The sequence below is a fragment of the Tachypleus tridentatus genome, chromosome 8, assembly GCF_004210375.1.
Source record: "Tachypleus tridentatus isolate NWPU-2018 chromosome 8, ASM421037v1, whole genome shotgun sequence".
In the NCBI taxonomy this organism is placed as follows: domain Eukaryota; kingdom Metazoa; phylum Arthropoda; class Merostomata; order Xiphosura; family Limulidae; genus Tachypleus; species Tachypleus tridentatus.
In genome coordinates this window covers 44,153,620-44,165,916 of record NC_134832.1, presented here as the reverse complement: position 1 = coordinate 44,165,916, position 12,297 = coordinate 44,153,620, and the positions used below count along the sequence as shown (strand labels likewise).

At 33.2% G+C, this 12,297-nt stretch overlaps 1 protein-coding gene across 3 annotated transcripts in view; it reads left to right on the top strand.

Annotated features, from left to right (window-relative positions):
• The first annotated feature begins 8,730 nt into the window (after positions 1–8,730).
• The window catches only part of wts (serine/threonine-protein kinase warts), a 66,272-nt gene continuing 62,705 nt past the window's right edge, over positions 8,731–12,297 (top strand). The window contains exon 1 of one of the 3 annotated variants that reach the window (XM_076448665.1): positions 8,731–9,115. The gene's annotated coding sequence lies outside the window, so the exon portion shown is untranslated. The other 2 variants (XM_076448668.1, XM_076448667.1) reach the window with 2 other exon arrangements.

Here is a 12,297-nt window from a genome sequence, read left to right as displayed (position 1 = left end):
AAAAACAAAACAACAACGCATATTAGCAATAGAAAATGCTTTACTAACATTACTAAACTAAAAAAAATATCTCGACACTTTATTTCAGAAAGAAATATTTTTTCGCCACATGTAATGTTGATCACACTCTCATAAGTGAATAATTTTTCACAATATCATGTAATTCATTAAAAGGATGTTTGCTTACACACCGTATAGGTGTTAAAAAAGCTCTGAATGTGTAGAAAAATAAGCTTAATTTCAGCAGTAAGTTGCCAATAACGGTACTTTAAGACAACAAATACTATATTATTTAATAAAATTAATTAAAGAATTGTTTATACCTAATAATAGTACATCATAAGGAGATATTATTAAGTGAAAAATAAAGGTATAAATATTTCATTTTTGACAACTTTCTGTAGACATTTTACCTATCCTAAACTGTTATCTTTTTGTTCAAACGTGCCTTATGTATAAGATATATTGTAAATGTATAGTGGAGAATATGGTGGGACTATATATGAACTGCTATTTTTCAAACGATTTCTTATGAATTCAGTGCCGAGGGAAACTGTTTTAGTTTGCTTGTCTATTGTTGACAACCATTTTCACAAGCGTATAAAGCGATAGTATCCTCATTAGTCCCCCGTTGGTACAGCGGTAAATCTACGGATTTACAACGCTAAAACCAGGGGTTCGATTCCGTCTCAGTAGATAACCCGATGTGGCTTTGCTGTAACAAAACACACACTGTATCATCATAATATGGAAAACGTTTTAAAATAGGGATATTCAGTATTGAACATTGATCGTATAAAAAGGGTAGTGGAAAAAAAAAGTGTTTACATTCAATACAATTGACGAAATTGGTTTTGGTCAATACGTTTCAAAGTTATTTTTAATAGAAGATTAACAACGCTCTTTCGATTTCTTTTTTTCAAAACATGTTCAAACCTTCCATTATGAGCTGAGCGTTATCAAGTGTTAATCTGCCGGACTGTGTGGATCTGTGTATTCAGCATTTGCATCACATTATCACATATATAGTAAGGTAATCGTACCCCATACTTTGGAGCTATGTGTTTTTATAAGGGTGATTATCAATGCCAATTATTTGGTGCAGGGTACTGTTGACTAATTACCTTCCATCTAGTCTATCAGTTCAAAATTAGATGGTCAATGAATATCTCTCCCCGAGTATTCAAAATCATGAATATCCTTCCTACCTCCTCTTCCCCCCGGGCCCAACATGGCCAAGCGTGTTAACGCGTTGGACTCGTAATCCGAGGGTCGCGGGTTCGAATCCCGGTCGCACAAAACATGCTCGCTCTCCCAGGTGTGTGGGCGATATAATGTGACGGTCAATCCCACTATTCGTTGGTAAAAGAATAGCTCAAGAGTTGGCGTGGGTAGTAATGACTAGCTGCCTTCCCTCTAGTCTAACACTGCTAAATAAGGGACGGCGAGCGCAGATAGCCCTCGAGTCGCTTTGCGCGAAATTCAAAAACAACAACCAACCTCTTCCTCCCCCCCATGCCCACATTTTTGTACCCTCATAAAAATGGTAAACTTGTTCAAAAATAAAAATGACCTTTATATTTACCAGGATCTTTCACTGGATGTGTGTGTGTGTGTGTGTGTGTGTATATATATATATTAATATACAGTACTGTGCAAAAGTGTTAGGACCAGAGAATATATTGTTATTCTTTCCATTTTATGGGGTTAATCCTTCGATACCATTACATAATACAATTTAAACACTAAGGTAATGCTTCACTGATTCCTGTTGACAATTGAATGAACCAAAATGAAAATACTTATTCTTTCAGAATTCACATATACTTGTACCGAAGAAATGTCATAAAGGTTCTGCTTGAATAAACATACTTATCACATTTAGGGTTTAAAATAACTGTGATGGTACTCCGTCCAGTGTTATAACTATAGAGAAAGAATCTAGCTCATGTACTAGTGTAGAAATTTAATTGCACTCCACAGATAAATAAACCTTGATAAAAAAACAATGTTTATATTCACTTTAATTGTCATGCCTTCCACCCACCCCCTAAAAAAGCGCGGCGAATTATCAGTAGAGCAAAGAATTCACAAAAAACTTTACGTGATGCATTTGGACTCTGACAAATAGCTGCAGACTTGTCAAGTACACCGTGAGATCAAGACAGGTAAATGTAAAAATTGAAAACTACGACACTACAAAACTGGACTGCTTACAATTGTAAAAAAGGTGTTATGGACGAATGAGTCCAAGTGTGAAATATTTGATTCAAAGCGAAAGTTGACAATCCAGTATAAGAAAGGTGAAAGATACTTCAATACTTAATACCTATCATGAAGCATGGGGAAGCTGTGTGATGGTTTGGGGTGTTTTCCTGCTGAGGCGACAGGAGGTATTTGCAAGATAGATGGAATAATGCAGAACAACATTGTTATTTCATTTTTAAATAACCACAATTACTAATGGGATGTGTGCGCTTGTTGGGCACTGCACAGCTTCTCAAATCTTGGAATCAGATGGGACACCGCCACCCTCATTTCCTACTCAACATTTATTTTCGCGTGGTACTTGCTTTTTATCATAGCAACTTCCGAAAACCCAGCTTCGCAGCAGATATGACGTTGCAAATGGAATAATGATTTGTTGAGATTTTGCGCAGTTAGTTCCATGCTGCCAGATTTTGTTTTTAAAGGTCTTGTCAGAAGACAGCTCAACAAGATTTTCTTCTTCTTCAGAGGTAAATTAGATAGGGGCTTAGCCTTGAATGGGTCTTGGATCCATGCCAACTTCTCCATGTCTTCTGTAAAGTAATTTTGAAACCAGTCACTGAGTTGTGTTAGGTGCTCCATATAAACAGTTTTTAGTTCATGGGTCAAATCAACTTCATTGGATATAACAAACTGATGCAACAGGGGGAAACGGCCGTTGTCATCATTTTCATTCATTTTCTTCTCCACAGTAGTAACTTTATTCTAAAGGCTGAAACCTTCTTTGAGAGTTTCAGAATGTGCGTGTTGCTTCCCTGCAGAGATTCAATGCATTCATTGTTTTGAAGAGATCGCACAGGTAGGCTAATTTTGACAAAAAATCAGTATCCAAGAAGTTTTTAGCATATTCATGTTCTTCTTCGAGATAAGAGTAGAGTTTCTGTCGTAATTCGAACCCACTGAAGAGCTATCGCGAGCTACAGTAGTACAACAAAGATGTGTGCTCAGATCCCCTATCCTCACACAGATTTTAAAAAACTGCCTTCTGTGGCAGTGTTTTTATAAAGCTCAGCACTTTCAACACACTTTCCAGGACTAGGTTCAGTGGAGGACTCAGGTGCTTTGACGCAAAGGCTTCCCTGTGGATTATGCAGTGGGTCCACAATGCATCATGAGCTTTTTTTCGTATGAGTCCTTGCAATCTTCCATAACAGCCGGACGTAGAGCGACCATCATCAGTACAGACGCCAACACACTTAGTCCAGTCTAAGTTGTTTTCACACATAAAAATGTCAAGGCTCTCAAGTTTTGAGCTGTTGTACCTGCAGTGATACTTTTACAAAAGAGAAGGTCTTCCACAATATTGCCACCATCCATGAACCATGTGTAGCAAATCAAATGAGCATCCTTGTTGCTGTCTGTTGCCTCATCTAGTTGTAACTCGAATTCCCTTTCATTTTTTCAAATTTTTTGCGTTTTATTTCTGAGAATCCAAAAATTACTCACAAATTAATACATGATATGACCACCTTTATTTTTCAGAAGATCATTAATCCGCTTTGGCATCGAGTCTACGAGTTGACTGCAATCTTTACTAATTTTTGGATCGCGGTACCACACCTCAATTATGGCTTCAATTAGCTTATCTTTCATAGTACAGTCTTTTCCCCGAAGTCTTTCTTTACAAATCGCCCAAAGATTTTCAATAGAATTTAAGTCCAGAGAGTTTCCAGGTCAGTCCAGCACCTTTATTCACGTTGTAGTCATAAAATTCTTCACAAGTTTCGATGTGTGGCACGGAGCCAGATCTTGCTGAAAAATGCCAGATCTATCTGGAAATCTCTTTTTCAATTCTGGAACGACTCTTCTCTGCAAAACTTCGATGTACTGTAGTCCTCGCATCATACCTTCTACAATATGTAAGCCTCCGACGCCATAGTAGCTGAAAAAGCCCCAAAACATCTTCAAGGGATGTTTTACGAACTGATTGATGCGAGATTCTCGAAGTTTCTCACCTGGAGATCTGCGAACATGTAGACTTCTTTGACTCTGTATGAAGATACGAGTCTCGTCACTAAATAACACCTTCCTCCATTGTTCTTGTGTCCAGTTCTTGTATTTCAGACCCCATTGATACCGTATTGTCTTCATTGAGTTGGTAAGTTGTTTTTTGACTGGTCTACTTGCCCTTCTAATGCAATTTCGAATGATGTAATATTTCTCAACATTTCGTGATATACCCCAAAAATAGCTGGCCGTACTGCAGAACACAGCTAATGACGTCATCTGTGTGAAAAAATGACTATTAAAAGAAATCAGCGGGTCCAGCAAGCCTACACCAGCCGCCATTCTGAAAATATTGTAAAATGACCATTTGATTCAATTAATTTGCACAAGGTTGTATATGCTTCCTTGTAGGATGTTAGCAAAGCATTGCTTGGTTATTGATGCTTTTTTCAAAAATGTACATTTTTAATTTTCTAGTAAAATAATCACGGGATATTCTAGCTATGTTAGGATGATTGGTCTCTAAGTAGCGTTTTAGTTTACTTGGAAGCATGCACTCTGGAGCCAAAATTTTTAGACGTAATACACACTGTGGATACTCTTCATGATTATTATATATGTAAAAACGGCTCGTTTTCATCGAACCGGAGAAGGTCGAAACGTTGTTCGCTCCTCTACGTAAAATATTTTCTCAACCCAAACGAGCCGTTTTTACATATATATTTCTCTACAAGTGGGTTTTCTCGACATCACTGATTCTTCATGATTGACAGTTACCGAAGTAAACCATAGTATAGATAACTATCATCGAATTTCCGTTTCTTCACATGAGTGCCACTGGTCTGTGGTTTGCCATTCTTTTCTTCACTTCCACACTTCTTATTAATATTAAAAATCTTTCCATTGTTATGCATAAGGACTAAAAATCAAAATAATTCACTGAACTTCGTTAGACCTCGCAGACACTTGATCACAACACCCTTAAGTTATAGTTATTTCAATTACTGATGGACAAGTCTTTCCCAAAAGAATCGACAAGTATTTATATACAAAATTTAAGAAAAGTTCCAGAACTACAAGTAGAAAACATCTCAAACTTTTTAAAACGTCATCGAAAGAAATATAGCGCGATCTAATGTTAAAACTGTGAACTACCTCGAGCTGTGTCCGACAGATGTCGATACCATTGTGTTTCCCTAGAAAATTTGAAATATCCCGCGGCGCACAGTTTGGGAACCACTGGAATAATGGACTAGCACAAGTACCTTCAGATACTAATTCGTTATAGAATACCCACTTGGTATTACTGTTGGTAAAGAATTTTACTGCAAAGAAGATAATGACCCCAAACACTCATCCAACCTGTGCAGAAATTACTTAGCTGAGAAAGAAGCTGTTGGAGTCATTCAAATGATGCAATGACCCCTCCTTCCACAAAGCCTGGATTTCAACGAAATTGAGCAAATTTGAGGTTTAACAGATAAAAAAAAAACTTGAGAATCAAAATTTACATTCAAACAAACTTTATTAACAATTTATTAGAGATATTTGGGTAAAATCCCAAAGGACACTTTAATTGAATATGTTGCAACGATGCCTAAAAGACTGTCCGCAGTTATTAAAGCAAAAGGGACACACAAAATATAAACTGTATGCTGAACTCAAGCACTTCTATCTACTTTGTTCTACTGAATATGAAGATTAATAAAGTTTTTTTGATATTTCACCTGTGATTTACCTCCCATTGTGCTTTGAAAATAGCCTGAAATCTAATTTTTGTCCCTAACATTTTTACACAGCACTGTATATCACATGGCCAGGTGGATAACGCACTCGACTCGTAGTCTGAGGGTCGTTGGTTTGAATCCTCGTCATACCAAACATGCTCGCCCTTTCACCCGTGGAGGCGTTATAATGTGACAGTCAATCCCACTATTCGTTGGTAAAAGAGTTGGCGGTGAGTGGTGATGACAAGCTGCCTTCCCTCTAGTCTTACACTGCAAAATTAGAGATGGATAGCCCTCGAGTAGCTTTGCACGAAATTAAAAAAAAAAGTATATCACGTTTTACCATTCGCAACTTGGGATATCCTTGTGCATTGTTATATATTTTGATAATAAAGACACAAAATGTGTGGAAAAAAAAGATGAATTTCTCAATTAGAAATATGCAAGCTTTTGGAAGGGAAGAGCAGATTTCTAATTGTATTAATTTATATGAATTATCAGTAAATTATAATTATGAAATCATAAACAAGAATATTTAAATTCACCAGGAGACCTGTAAACAATTTAGGCTCTTTTGGATCTGCCATCAAAATTAAATTCAATATAAGCGAACATATTTGTGTAACATTAATTTTCGTTAGCGTGTTCTTTGAACTTGCTTTATTTTCTATTTTAATTTTCTACAAGATTTGTACACTTGTAAATTTCTGTAGGCCTGTGTTACAAAAACTGGGACTAATCGTAACTGACTAAATACAACGCTGCTACAACCGGGGGCAAACAAAAATAATTTATTAAATTATGACAGAAGTCTCAAAATTGTGAAACAATTAGAATACGAATGCCATCACTTCCAAAATAACATAAATAGCAATAATTTTTTTAAACTATATTTCATGAAGAAATTTCTTTTCAAGAATAAAGAAAGTTTTTATTTTATGGTTAAAACGTGGGATCATATGTCATGTGATTAGCTATCACCATAAATATGGTTTTTCACAATATTAATATTTGTACCGCACCGGTAGGGGGAGACTGTTTGAATTTCATTACCCATAGATACACAATATCTACCTGCTCCAGATAGAAAGTGAGATAGTGCTGTTATGTTACAAAGTTTAAGGTGGAACTAAATGGTAGATCCAATAATAAGTGAACAGTAAACAAAACCGTATGATATTAAAAGTCTTACAGACTTTTTTGCGTAAAATAACTGCAATAGCTAACATACTGACTGCTCACTCTACTATCTTAAAATAATTCTTTATTTTCTTGAAATTCTGTATATAATTTCATATTTATAATCTGATACACGTCGTTGTTTTATAGCTATTGTTTTAGGAGTACTGATTGAAACATCAAATAAAAACCATCTGCCTGATTATAAAAACAAACTGACAAAGACCAATACTTAAAAATAATATGAGCTCTCAAGGAGCATAGAAGGTTTTCAAATCAATGTTATACGTTGGTCTGAAGTTTTGCAATGTATGTATTAGCAAAGGGATGGTTCGTATATTGTTTAAATAATAAATATGTCCACAAGAATTAGAGAAAAAGAACAATTCTGAAGAAAAGATAATTGAAACTACGTAATTCAGAATGTACTTCATGTTAAATATAATACTAAACTGTGTTTATTTTTCATATATTTACATTTCAATTTTCAAGCATAAAAACTACTTACAGAATTGAAGAAAAACAAAATAACTGTTCAGAGTTGCAAAACACTTCAGTCTTTACCTAATGATCTGTTTATTGGTGAAATCATGATCGTGAATAAATTATATATTTGTGAAATGTACAATAGTCTTCTTTTTCCTCAATTACGTAATTGTGGAGTTTCATCAGATACAGAAAGTTAAATATCAATTATATAAAGCTACTAAGTTTATTCTTACTAGATGGCGCAACAATATATTTTGCTTAATAATAAAGCAACAATCATTTAAAACTTTCTGTCACATTTTGATTTAACTTCCAGACTGATGAATGAATTAATTTAATAATAGAACTGCAAATTTATTCGGGTATATTGAGATGCTTGCAAGGAATTATTTCAAATTTCCAAGATAAGTTTTACAAAATGCTTATAATGCCCCCAACTCGAGTGTGCCTTGTAGATTGCAGACACTATATTTCCAAACGCTAATAAATCATTGGTATAGCACAAACAAACTATTCGATTAAAAGGACATATGTGAAATACCATTTAGACACAAGAAAAACAAAGAAAGAAAGCAATTCAGATGGGTGCTGATGATATAAAAGTCACCAATTATGTTATTATTACTCGATTTATGTTAGGTAATGTAATGTAAAAATATATTTACTATATATTATAATTAAAATACTCTTTTCATAAGTGTAGAAAAAATCATATTAAGCAAAAATCTAAACACAGACATAAGTACTTCAGTTATCTTTCAACCTTTTCTATGTGTTCGCAGATACACACGCTCAAAGATATATGTATATATATTTGTATAATATAATTTGAAAATATGTGTTCATATATTATAAGCTATCTCGCGATTAGCAAACAATAAATCTCAATTGCCACGTGCGCCCGTTTGTGACACAAAAACTCTTTGTCGACAATAGTCACGTGGATAAAATATCATGTTAGAATTTAATGTTTGGGAGGAGCATTTACTTAACACACTCACGTGATATAATGAGGAATGTTAAAAATGCTTAATTAAGGCGTGGTTTACTGTCAATCACTTCTCCACGTGACTACATTGGAATTCAAACAATGTGGTAGTAGGCGGGGTACCTGCCAATCACATATTTTAATAGGGGAACATTTATAGCAATTGTCGTTTTTACGTAATAGTTGAAACGAAAAAATAAGTTTCCTTACTGGACATTTAGAAATCAAGTTTAAAATATCCATTAAGGAATACTTTTGTTAGAAAAATAAGCAAGTTATGTGAAAACGGGTCAAACGTAAAGAGATCTTTTTAATAATATTCTAAATTCTCCCTACCTTTTCAGACCTTGGTTGTAACATAGCTAAGCCTAGCGCCCGTGGCTCTGTGTTTGATATCATTTTGAGTGAAAAGTAGATGAATTGATCTGTGGTAAGATGAAGTTAGACCTATGTTGTTGCTAGGAAAAATTGTGTTTATTTACGCTTTATATGTGAACAGGGTATAGTAGACGTTTTGGTAAGTATTTTTAAATTTTTAAGTTTTTCATATATTAAACTGTTTAGGCTTATGTAACTGAATTGCCTTTTGTTGATTCAAATATGGCGGCGAGCCACGAATACTGAGGTCGGACGCGTGGGTAAGATTATTACTACATTAATTGATTAAAACACAATAGTTTTCACAAAAACAAGATAGAAAACGTTTAAGATATAAAATAATAATGATATGGTGACTTGTGTAGTTAAATGTTTTCATAACTGAATCCTCCAAAAAGGCGCATAGTCCATTGGTGAGGTATTGAAATGTGTTTTAGGCTTAACGTATTAAAAAAAAAAAAAAGCTGCAGAGAGTTAGCCTAAATTTAGGTAACGACTAGTATAAATGTAGCATTTCCTCCGATACTCGAGGTTTTGGAAAACGTTAACCAAGATGTATATATTAACACGTACGTAGATGTAATATTCGTTGAAAGTGTCAAGTTAACATGCATTCCAACAGTAGCAGACTTTAAAGTAAGGAAAGACTAGGAATTATATTAAAATTAGGAAGGTGACACAATGCTATTTTGTTTTCTTCTTATCATTATCAAGGTCACACACCATTTAGCCTGGAGATACTAATAAAGGTTGCTAACCCATAACCTATTAAGTAAGTTTATAGCTATGAAAGTCCAAATTTTTATATTTTCTAACAAAAAAGGAATGAAACATATAACCCGTTTTTCTTAATTCTTATTTGCACAATACAAACCAGTAATTTTTGTTAGTCAGCTTGTTGAAACATATTTGGTAAACTGTTCTGATGTTATTAATGCATTGAGAAATAATAAATTTAGAATTTGAGGAATACTTATTTTGAGCTTGGGTGAGTAGATATTAACCATCATCCACTTATGATATATACGTGTATAGTATATTGAAAAATGTGTAATTTATTAACTGATTAAGGTTGAATTACACACACAGACACGCACACTATATCATGAACATGAAATATATTTTGTGATAATTAAAATAAGGTTTCAGTATTCAAGTATGTACAATGTTTGTAGGTTTCATTCAGTGAAAAAATTATCTTTTAGATAAGTGTATTAATTTTTGTTCTGTATTAAAAAGTACCAGAAAATCTTTAATTTTTTATAAATCTACAAATGTTATTTCTGGAATACAGGCTTAATGCTGTAGTTTGGTTGTGCTTTTTGTTTTACTAAACAAAATTTTGAACTTCTTATTTGGTATATTTAAAGCACATTTCATTTTCTGTATAGATTGTTGCAAGAAACAGAGTATGTGTAGGCTAATTCAGTAACCTTGATGCATGTAATGCCAAATCATGTACAAAGTATTGGAGGATATTAAGTTTTGTTAGCCTAGTTTGTAACTTTAAAAAAGTCTTAATGTCTTTTACTTGGTAAATGTTTAATTTCTTATACTTAAAAAAATAGCATGGATTTATCTTTATTCCAAATTAAGTTATTTTACAACCATGCTGCAAATGATTAATGCTGTTAGTTACTGCATTAGTTTTGACCTTTGTCCACTATTGTTCTTAAATCTATATATTTGACATTTGTAATTCAGTAAATTTATTCTACTGAAGTACAAGCTTTAGCTAACACTTCCAGTTTCTTTGTATACTCATCATATTGCTTTTAATTGGTATATAAACATTATAGAACATGTATAGGCTGATTTTGAGATGGCCAAATGGTTTCTTCCCAAAAGTTTTACATTTTTATAATAAATTTACCTTTATGAATTCAGTAGAAAAATGGATATGTGGAACAAATTACAAGTAAAACAGGAGTGGAAATGAACAAATTCTATTTACTTAGGATATGCTTTATGTTTCTGTAAGCAATTAAAATACTTTATTCTTGTTTTCTGACTGAAAATTAAAATTCCTGTTCATAAAGCATGAAACCTTAGTTACATAGGTGCTGTATCATTGATAAGCAGAAATGTGCATGCTGTGTACTGCTGTAAGTATGACATGTTGACCTAATTTTTAAGGCTCCACAAGCAAATCATGTGTTGGAATGGGATCATGTTCCATATTCATGCTTAAACAATTAGCAAGATATGCTCCTAAGTTTCCAAGTATGGTTGTCCTGATAAAGAAAATAGGCTGATGAAGTGTAGTAAGATTAAACTGGTTGGAATAAGTGTGAAAAACATAATGTAAATGAGGCTAGTTAAAGTCTTGTAAAAGGTTAAGAAGACTTAACATTTGAGACTTTTATTTAAGCAATTTTACCTGAAGTAAATAATAACTTGTACCACTTCAGAGTTAATCTGTCAGTTACAAGCAAGTTTTTGTCATCTTCAGTATCATGGTGGATGAAAAAGGATTTAGCCAAGGAAGTGGAAGTATTGACAGTTTTAAATCTAATGTTTAAAAATAACATATGCCTCCATTTTCCTTCACTGTAAACATCAGAATTACATAAAAGCTTTTGATTAATTAGCATGATTTGTTAGTTACGTGTTTGGTTCATACTAGAGCACTATTATCTTTAGATTTCATAATTATTTATTTTCAGTTTAAAGTATAACTTCTCCTAATGAACATTTTATCATAACTTCATATTTTTCTTTTTATGATTTTATATTGATATTAAGCTTTGTGTATGAAGAAGTAGCCAGCCAAAATCTTGAAGAAATGTTTCTAATATTGCTTACAATTTAATGTAAATGAGCATTCCAGCTAGAATTTATCTAATGATTTTATGGTAATAATAATTATTAATTATATATAGCAATTCAGTTTTGCTATTCAGCAATAAAGTGGTGATTAACATGAAACCTCTCTTTCAAAATCCTAGTTCAGTACTATAGAGTTTTGTAGCCATTGTTAATCTCCCTAAATTATAGATCAAGTTAGAACTATAACTAAGAGTATTATGGATGCCAGGAGTGATTGTGGTAACTGCAGTGAAACTATGTAACAGGTAACTTTAATAAGTATAGCCTGCAAATGGCATGTTTGTAGTGTTAAATCAAAATTTGTATAAGATTATTATTAATTTGTAATTAATATGAAATGTTTTACTAATGTATTTTGTAACCTTAAAAAAAAGTTGTGCTTAAATCTTGTCAGTATTGTTTTTAACGTAATAATTTTTTTCAAATATAAAAATGGGATATCAAAAGTAAAATAGCTGGTAAGAACATAATGTAGCACAATTTTCCAAAGAA